We start from the raw sequence: 10,691 nt of genomic DNA on the forward strand, positions 1-10,691 counted from the left end.
TGACACCTTCGCCTGGAGTGCCACCTGGTGGCTGCAACGTCCCAGGAGTGCACAATATTCAGACGGCAGGCCCCGTGGCCAGTGCCACGTGAGCACCCGGTCTGACAGCTAAGAATGTCCAGAGTCCCGGTATGCTCCAGTATTCTTCTGGCCGCCTCTCATGCTCCGCTTCGACCTGGCTGTGACCCCGAGCTGGGGCAGGTGTGAAGGGCCCGGACATAATAGCACAGCAAGTGGTGCGCAAAGGCGGCCCAGGCTGCAGTAACCGGCTGGGGCTCGCTAGCTCCTTGGGGCGGGGTGAGAGTGGAATCGTCGGCAGATGGGGCCAGGCGTGTGACAGGTGGGCTGAGGCTGACGAATGGGGTTCCGGAGAGGCCAGCAGAAGGTGCACGGAGATCAGCGAAACACGAGAACTTCGTCTGCTCTGAGAAACGCTCAGGCTGCTGGGCCAAATCTAGACCAAAGGCAGAGAGGGGATCCTGATGGACATGCCCCTAGACCAGAGGGCTGCTTTCCCACTTCCTGGGCTCCAGCGATCCCCCATGTCATCACTCGGCTTCGTGGAGTGCACGGCTATTGCATCTGCTTCTAGCCCAGGCATTGGCATTCAACTGGCATCTGGAAATTCAAGCCATGTGTTCAGATCCACAATGCAAACCACACACTCCTGTGTCCCATGGGACTTTCAATGCCTGGGAGCTTTCGCTGAGTATCCCAAGGATAGGCAGGAAGGTAAAGTGACTGGATTCTTTCCTCCATGGGACAGGAGCCTTTTGCTGTCCGGCTTCTAGGGGAGTGTGTTCAAAACCCAAGGTTTACAACACTTGACCTCCACTGTCCAGGGACACCAGAGCCATAGGGCAGAGATCGCTCTCTTTGTCTCTTTGTCTCTGCTTCTCGCATAGCACTGTTTCTGAACATCCTGCTGTGTGTGCACCAAGGGCTGCTGTCTGTGTGTCTCTGGCTCTCTAAGTGGTGCTGTAGGCCTCTCCCATTCTCCGGAAACCAGTGCTCAGAAGAGATGCTTAAACATGGACCTGCAGAGTTGGGCAGGCCTGGATGTGCTCGCCGTGGACAGCTGAGTGACCTGCGCCTGTGTTCCACATTCTCCCATATCCTTGGGCAGCTTCATGATACCAGTCACGTTAGCATGATTCCATTACCTGTGCATTCATTCAGAGAACCAGAAAACAAGAGCTTTTATGCTCTAATGACGTGGGCCAGAAAGACACACACACACAGACCCACATTAACACAGGTGACACAAGCCCACATGTGTATATACACACACATGCGCGGCATGGGGCACAAACGCAAAGAGGGACCACAACTCTCTCAGTAGTTAAAGATACCCGTGCCCAGCAATGTGGGAGATGGAATCAGTAGGCACCATGTCCTTTCCTGGGGGCCCCCTGTGCACCTCATCCCAAGCTCTTCTCTATCTTCCCAAGCCGGCCTGAAGCCAGTTCCAGCGCGGCCTGTGTGGTTGCGATGAGACGGCGAGTGGTGGATCTGGAAATTCAACAAGACCCCAAAGTCAGCACTCAGGTGCACTGGCAGCCCAGGGAGGGCGCCCTTACAGTCATAGGCTATCCCAGGAGCAGGGGCGGGAGGGAAGGACCCAGACAATGGAAAACTCTCTGAGCAGCAGGAGGCCGGGGATGGCGAGATTGAAAGAAGGATGATTCTGACAAGCAGACGTCATTCACCCTGCCTGGAGCAGAATCACCAATGACTCTGGCACTGAAACCACAGCTGCTTGAAGGGAGACTCGCGTCACTCATGGCCACACCGAGTCCTCAAGCCTTCAGTTTCAGCAAGTCACCTGCTACATGCACATCCCAAACCCAGCTTCTGCAGCCAACTTGCCTGAACCTGAGGATACCCTTCTGGGAAAGGACCATGCCCCAGCCTCTACACGGCTCCTCCCTCATGGCCACCCTGCAGAGCACCTCACCACCTGTGTTTCTGTCAGCTACCTCTCATGGCACAAATTTCCTCCCTGGGGTAGTACATCAGGGCATCATCCCACACGTCCTGGCCAATGATCTGATGGCAATATGAGCAAGGTCAGTGCGGGGATGACCAGGCCCCTAACCCTCCCATGAGAAGGCAAGAGCTCCCACATCAATCGCCAAGTGTGCGTGCGCCCTAACCAAACCCACCTCAGCAATCCTGTTCGATTCTGGGCAGTTGTGGCCTGACAGCCAATTGAGAAAGTTAAGGCTCCTGGGGTTCGGCCTGCGCCTGAGTGCTCCACGTTCAAAGTCCCAAAACCAGTGGACTGGAGTAGACCGACGTACCCTATGCCCTGTAGAGAGACAGCGGAAACAGGGGTGCATGCCACAGCTGTGTCAACCACCTCCACCCCGGCCTACTTGGAAACCCACACTCAATAACCTGGGACCACGTTTACAGTGATTTTAAGGTAATATTCCTTAGCAATCACCGTGCTCCAGAAGTACGGGTTGTCCTCAAAGGAGAAGATCAGCTTGCCGCGGGACTGTGGATGGCTCTACACCTAAACCTGCCAGCTCAGGGAGGAGGTAAAAGTTGCAAGCTTCTAGGGGCCTCAGCTTGTCTCCCAGGCAGCCATTAACAGCCTCCATGATGCCTCTCCAAATTCTCACAGAAGAGGCCCATGCATAACATATTCCCCAGATCCCTGTCATGTGCCAGCCCACCCATTCTCAGCATGCTTCAATGACTTTGAACTCTGTCATGTAGCTAAGAATATCTTCATCCTGTGTGCTGATTATGACGGACACGGGAGGGCGGTTCATAATCTGCTTTATGTCAAGGAGCCATTAAGGGCACAGGCCGGGCCAAGAAGAGCCAGGAGCAACAGCCCTCGTCTGGCCTGGAGAAGGACAGTGGAACAGGCATCTTCCAGGATGCTGGGCACCCCCACTTGCCCGGTCGTCACTGACGTCTTCAGGCCCTGCAATACCATCAGACACGCTCGTGGCTCTGGGTTCCTTAGGCTCTTCAGCAGCTCAGGTGATCTGCATCTCGCAACCAGGGGCTATTTCTGACTTTGACTGCCCGCGTACTGTCCCGTGTTTCGTGGGTAGTGGCATGTCCCTGGTAACATGCTTAGGAGTTGCAGTCCTTGTGACCACCGTATCTGAAAGACACCGGGGTGTGTGTGTGTTTCTATGTGTGTCTGAATGTGTGTGTATCTCTGTGTCTGGCTGTCTGCGAGTGTGCGAGACTCCCATGTCTCAGCTATTTCCGGGGATCATCCACATTTACCACATAAATGTCTGCACTAGCTGCTCTAGTGTACTTTCTCTGGTCATTTCTTACTTAGAGGCCTCGGCTACTGGTCCTCCACAGACGCAGGCCTGAAGGACAAACCCAGAGTCATGGCTGTGACACTTACAGGTGTGGTTTTGCCCAGATTCTACTCGGCTGTGCCTTTGGAACATGCCTCTGGCCTGGACCACACTTCCCTCAGGGGCCACCGGTGCCCTTCCTCTGAGGCCACCATGGTCCCCTTCACATCCTCCTGATTCTGCCCCACTGCTTGCTCCTCCTCCTCCACCTCCGCCTCCTAAGAGGCGGACACTGAGGAGCAGCAAGTAGATTACATCTTTGGCCCAGAAGGCACAGATGCCCTGGATAATGGTGCTTCTTCAAGCTAAGTGACGCTTCCTGCTCAGATGGTTCATGCACATGAACCGAACGGAGGCCCGGCAGTTAACCTTATGCAGAGCACTCAGTTCCAGTTGCAGGGTGGCCAGTGCCTGTAGCTCATCTAGCACCAGCCACTCATTTGGGCTTCCGAGTCTTTCCAGGCCCTGCTCCTCCACTGTCTTCTCCGCTAGCTCCTGGGAGAACCCCTCTTCCTGCTCCTCATCTGCCACAACCTTCACGTCCTCCATGACGTCTTCCGCCAGCAATGGAATTCCCACGCGATCCCCGGGTCGTCTCCGTCCACCAGGGCCCCATGCTCCTCCAACACCTCCACCACGTAGAGGGTGACACCTTCGCCTGGTGTTCCCCTGGTGGCTGCAACGTCCCAGCCGTGCACAATATCCGGACGGCAGGCCCCGTGGCCAGTGCCCCGTGAACACCCGGTCTCCCAGGTAAGAAGGTCCGGAGTCCCGGAATGCTCCAGTCTTCTTCTGGCCGCCTCTCACGCTCCCCTTGGACCTGGCTGTGACCCCGAGCTGCGGCATGTGGGAAGAGCCCGGACATAATGGCACAGCAAGTGGTGCGCAAAGGCGACCCAGCCTGCAGTAACCGGGTGGGGCTCACTAGCTCTTTAGGGCGAGGTGAGAGTGGAATGTACGGCAGATGGGGCCTGGCGTGTGACAGGTGGCCTGAGGCTGACTAATGGGGTTCCGGAGAGGCCAGGAGAAGATGCACAGTGATCATCCGAACAAGAGAACTTCGTCTGCTCTGAGACACGCTCAGGCTGCTGGGCCAAATCTAGACCAATGTCAGAGAGGGCAGTGTGAGGCACCCTGATGGACACGCCCCTAGACCAGAGGGCTGCTTTCCCACTTCCTGGGCTCCAGCGCCCCCACGTGGCGCCACTCGGCTTCATGGAGTGCTCGGCTATTGCATCTGCTTCTACCCCAGGCGCTGGCATTCAATTGGCATCTGGAAATTCAAGCCATGTGTTCTCGCTCCACAGTGCAAACCGCACACTCCTGTGTCCCATGGGACTTTCAATGCCTGGGAGCTTTCGCTGAGTATCCCAAGGATAGGCAGGAAGGTAAAGTGACTGGATTCTTTCCTCCATGGGACAGGAGCCTGTTGCTGTCTGGATGGTAGGGGAGTGTGTACAAAGCCCAAGGTTTACAACACTTGACTTCCACAGTTCAGGGGCACCAGAGCCATAGGGCAGAGATCGCTCTCTTTGTCTCTTTGTCTCTGCTTCTCGCATAGCGCTGTTTCTGCCCATCCTGCGGTGTGTGCACCAGGGGCTGCTGTCTGTGTGTCTCTGGCTCTCTAAGTGGTGCTGTGGGCCTCTCCCATTCTCTGGACACCAGCAGTCAGAAGAGATGCTTAAACTTGAATTGAAGGCAAGCTCATCTCTTCCGCAGCGAGTCGCACCCATGGCACATCAGACTGTTCTGGGCACAGGAGCGAAGAGTGCTTTGTTAAATTGGAAAGCCCATGTTGGGTTTTCACTGCTGAACTGCAGAAGGGGCCCGGTGACACTCCCTCCCTCGCTGGGCAGACATGATCCCTGCACAGGATTCTGCCGGCACGGCCACACCTTGCACAGCGGGAGAAACGGATCACGGTCTCCTGACGTGACGGAATTCCCTGAACGTTGCTGGAATGCTGGACAGTGAGAGGGTCTGGACACCACCGCCTTGAGTTCCACGACACACCGGTGCCAAAGGCCTGCATGATGGCTGTTTACCATATCGAGCCCCTTTCAAAGAGGTTCTGTTCTCCAGGTGAGAACACATCCCATCCTATCCAGTGGCCCAAACCTGTGTGGCCAAGAAAACCAAGACGATCAACCTAAACCATCCTTCCTATAGTCCTCATACCCAATATCTGTGTTCTGCCAAGGGTGCAAAGAGTGATGTTTCACACTGGAAGATTCTGCAGGTAGCAAGTGCTTATGCTCCACTGCCACTGCATCTCTGAAACCTTAGAGAAATGACAAGGGGTGCTCATGTTCCTGGCCAGGACATGCAAAGAGTGCCCTGCACTTGAGAAGAACGCAAAGGCCTTTGTAGCTGGGTGTTCTAAGGGCTGTCGGCGCACCCACCGTGGTTTCTGTGCCTGGGACTGCAGCCCAATCTGTGTCTCGGCTCTTAGGCACTCACAGATCGCCCCCAGGTCATTTCCCCCTGCCTCGCTTTCTGCCATGGTTCCTGGCTGCAAGCACCTATTTCCATGTAGAACCTTCTAACTCAGTGAGATCACGGGGCATGATTCCCTGGCTTCACTGCTTCTGCTGGCAAGAGTCTATGTCCCTATCACGAGAACCTTCATGTTTCCACTGTGCATTGTTCCATCCCCTAGCCTGGGTCCCTCTTTTTGCTCACACTCACAAGTGTACTGCCAGGCGCTTCTGCGCACTAATGTCCAGACACGTCCACGTGTGCACAGTCACATTCCTGAGAGGAGACTTACACTTATGCAAAAGTACAGGCTTTCTTGTCCAGGAACATGAATTTTGAGAAGCACTCGACGTTTTTTGTGTCAGTTACGTTCTTTCACTGGCTCGTCGATCCTGTCAGCTTGCACTTCTAACTCTGTGACTTGCCCTCAAACTTCACAAAATCTTGGCATTGTTCATGACACGGACCGACCTGCAGAGCGTCGGGCAGGCCTGGATGTGCTCGCCGTGAACAGGTGAGTGACCTGCGCCTGTGTTCCTCATTCTCCCATAACCTTGGGCAGCTTCACAGTTCCAGTCACCTTAGCATGATTCCATTACCTGTGCGTTCTTTCAGAGAACCAGGAAACAATGGCCTTTGTCCTCCGCTGACTTGGAAAACTGCTTTCTCGATGTGCACCTCTCGACATCATGCCTTTTCAAATCTGTGCCCCCTTGCAAGCCTATCACCTGTTAGGGCCCACAACATTCTGCCTGATGCCCCCTGTCCTTCCTATCTCTGGAGCATTCTGTGTGCCCCTGTCTACATATGCCACCAAGCGCTGTCTCCTGTATCAGGAAAAGGCCAAAGAGATACCCCAACCTCCAAGAGCCCCAAGAGACCGTGGCAGGCCTGGGAATGTTACAATGTTGTGAAGAAGTTAACATGCATCTACAGAATCTCTTCCAGTATAAGGCATGGGATGAGGCCAGAAAGATAGGGTGTCGTACCTAGACTTTGTCCCGTTAGTGTACTACTACTCAGACTCATGGAGTCCCTGAACGGATGAAGCCCTGGGAAACCGGCCCTTTCAGGCCCACAGCTCACGCCTCTCTTGGGCAAAAAGCACCCTTTCTATCTCATGTGCACCGAGAGGGATTGATCCCACCCAAGCCCTCACTCATTTGATAAATGTCAAGGCTCTATTTCAGTTGCTCTCACTAGGCCCAAGTAGGCCTCTCGCAAACCAGGTATCCCTGCCCACCCAGCCCACTCGCCAAGGAAGGCAGACCCTTGCTAGGCTGAGTGACATGCAAAACAGTCACCTGCAATGTACGGTTTCTCTGAGTGTCACCTGGTGCAGATCCCCTAAGACCAAATTGGAGATTCTGCTCCAGCGAGACTGCCAGAATCCACCCTCAGGATCAGACTGTCAGCTTTGCCACTCTGGCCTTACAGCCAGGGATGAGACCCCAGAGGAGTGAAGGAATTCACCTCAGGATGTTCAGCATGAGCCATGGGGTATCTTTCGGCAGCACCACTGAAAACCAGCAGGCTCTGAATGGACCCCAGGACCCTCCCTGTCTCCCAGTATCCCAACCAGCCAGCCCACCATCCTTGCGTCCTCCCACTTCCCTGCCTCAGAGACACACGCCGGTGGAGGGACACACACGTACACCACACACATGTGCTCTCCTCGCTTTTCTGCACTGCGTGCAAGGTTGCAAATGCCTGGTGGCATGCCACGCTCACAGCCTGTGCCTGCTAGGATACCTGGAGTTTCGCACAGACAGCCTACCTCAGCACAGCTGACATTTACTGTTCGACCGTGCCAGTGTGTGCTACTTCTGGAGGAAGCATACTGCCTCTTGGGCTGATCCTGGGCAGCACTGGCCCAGGACTTCTCGCGTGTATCCTTCTCTCATGTGTGGAACAAGGCTCCAGGGCAGCAGGCTCTCTATGCCTCCTCCTCCTTCAGGTCTCTACCCTTCTCCATAAGACCTTAGCCTCCTCACCACCCCGGCTCCTGCCGTAGCCACGTCCAACATTTCCATCGGCTGGCCTACTCTGCCACAGACTCAGGGGTCCACAGGCAGTGGTTTCAAAGCCCCACCCCACCTGATTTTCCCTGGGCGAATCCTCTGACCACCCAACCCTCCACCTGGTGCAAATACACAAAATAACATGGTAGAAAATGTGAACGTGATTTCCTTTTTGGTCTAGTTGCACACATGGGAGCCATGCTCTGAATTATCACAGGCCATCCTTTCCTCTTTGCCACCCTGGACAGGATCACTGTAGAGATACGTCGACCAACAATGCTTGGCAGTTCCTCTCCTGACACCTTCATCTGTCTGTCCTGGGCTAGAAACACACACACACACACACACACACACACACAGACCCACATTAACACAGGTGACCCAAGCCCACGTGTGTATATACACACAAATGTGCGGCACGGGGACACAAACGCAAAGAGGGAACACAGCTCTCTCAGTAGCTGAAGACGCCCATGCCCAGCAATGTGGGAAATCCCATCAGTAGGAGCCATGTCCTTGCCTTGGGGACCCATGTCCACTAATCCCGCAGCTCTTCCGTATTTTCCCAAGCCAGCCTGAAGCCACTTCCAGCGCGACCTGTGTGGTTGCAGTGAGGCGGCGAGTGGTGGATCTGGAAATTCAAAAAGACCCCAAAGTCAGCACTCAGGTGCACTGGCAGCCCAGGGAGGGCGCCCTTACAGTCATAGGCTATCCCAGGAGCAGGGGCGGGAGGGAAGGACCCAGACAATGGAAAACTCTCTGAGCAGCAGGAGGCCGGGGATGGCGAGATTGAAAGAAGGATGATTCTGACAAGCAGACGTCATTCACCCTGCCTGGAGCAGAATCACCAATGACTCTGGCACTGAAACCACAGCTGCTTGAAGGGAGACTCGCGTCACTCATGGCCACACCGAGTCCCCAAGCCTTCAGTTTCAGCACGTCACCTGCTACATGCACGACCCAAACCCAGCCTCCGCAGCCAGCTTGCCTGAACCTGAGGATCCCCTTCTGGGAAAGGACCATGCCCCAGCCTCTACACGGCTCTTCCCTCAGGGAACCCCTGCAGACCACCTCACCACCTGTGTTTCTGTCAGCTACCTCTCATGGCACAAATTTCCTCCCTGGGGTAGTACTTCAGGGCATCATCCCACACGTCCTGGCCAATGATCTGATGGCAATATGAGCAAGGTCAGTGCGGGGATGACCAGGCCCCTAACCCTCCCATGAGAAGGCAAGAGCTCCCACATCAATCGCCAACTGTGCCTGTGCCCTAACCAAGCCCACCTCAGCAGTCCTGTTCGATTCTGGGCAGTTGTGGCCTGACAGCCAATTGAGAAAGTTAAGGCTCCTGGGGTTCGGCCTGCAGCTGGGTGCTCCCCGTCCAAATTCCCAAAACCAGTGGACTGGAGTAGACCGACATACCCTATGCCCTGTAGAGAGACAGTGGAGACAGGCGCGGAGGACACAGCTGAAGCATCCCCCCCCCCCACCCCAGCCTCCTTGGACACCCACACTCACCACCCTGGGGGCCACGTTTACCAGTGATTTCAGGGTAATATTCCTTAACGATCACCGTTTTCCAGAAGTACGTGTTGTCCCAAAAGAAGATGATCACCTTGCAGTGGGACTGTGGATGGCTCTGCACCTAAACCTGCCAGCACAGGGAGGAGGCAAAAGTTGCAAGCTTCTAGGGGCCTCAGCTTGTCTCCCAGGCAGGCATTAACAGCCTCCATGACGCCTCTCCAAATTCTCACAGAAGACGCCCATGCATAACACATTCCCCAGATCCCTGTCATGTGCCAAGCCCACCCATCTTCAGCCTCCCTCACTGACTTTGAAGTCCATCATGTAGCTAAGAAAATCTTCATCCTTGGTGCTGATTGTGACGGACACGGGAGGGCAGTTCATAATCTGCTTTATGTCAAGGAGCCATTAAGGGCACAGGCCGGGCCAAGAAGAGCCAGAAGCAACAGCCCTAGTCTGCGCTGGAAGAAGGACACTGGAACAGACATCTGCAAGGATGCTGGGCACTCCCACTTGCCCGGTCGCCACTGACGTCTTCAGGCCCTGCCATACAGTCAGACATTCTCATGGCTCTAGGTTCCCTGTGTTGTTCTGCAGCTCAGGTGGTCTGAATCCCATAACCAAAGGCTATGTCTGACTTCTTCTGTCCACCTCCTTGCCTGTGTGTGCTGGGTAGTGGCATGTCACTGGCTACATGGTAAGGACATGCAGTCCTTTTGACAAAATTTATCTGAAAGAAATGGGGGGTGTGTGTTTGTTTCTTTGTGTGTCTGTGTGTGTATCTGTGTGTGTGTGTGTGTGTGTGTGTGTGTGTGTGTGTGTATGACTCCCATGTCTCAGCTATTTCCCAGGGTCATCCACATTTACAACAATAAATGTCTGCACTTGCTGCTCTAGTGTCCTTTCTCTGGTCATCCTGACCTAGAAGCCTTGGCTACTCGTCCTCCACAGATGCAGGCCTGAAGGACAAACCCAGAGTCATGGCTGTGACTCTTACAGGTGTGGCTCTGCCCAGATTCTACTCAGCTGTGCCTTTGGAACATGCCTCTGGCCTGGATCACTCTTCTCTCAGGGGCTTCTGGCACCCTTCCTGTGACCTCACCACGCCCCACCCCCCACATCCTCCTGATCTGCCCCACCTCCTTCTCCTCCTCCTCCTCCTAAAAGGCGGACACCTAGGAGCAGCAGGAAGGCTACCGCTTTGGCCCAGAAGCCAAGGATGCCCTGGATAATGGCCGTTCTCTGAGCCAAGTGACGCTTCCTGCTCAGATGGTTCATGCACATGAACCGAACGAAGGCCCGGATGTTTTGCTCATGCGGGGAACTCAGT

Source organism: Dama dama, chromosome Y (assembly GCF_033118175.1).
Source record: "Dama dama isolate Ldn47 chromosome Y, ASM3311817v1, whole genome shotgun sequence".
Lineage (NCBI taxonomy): Eukaryota > Metazoa > Chordata > Mammalia > Artiodactyla > Cervidae > Dama > Dama dama.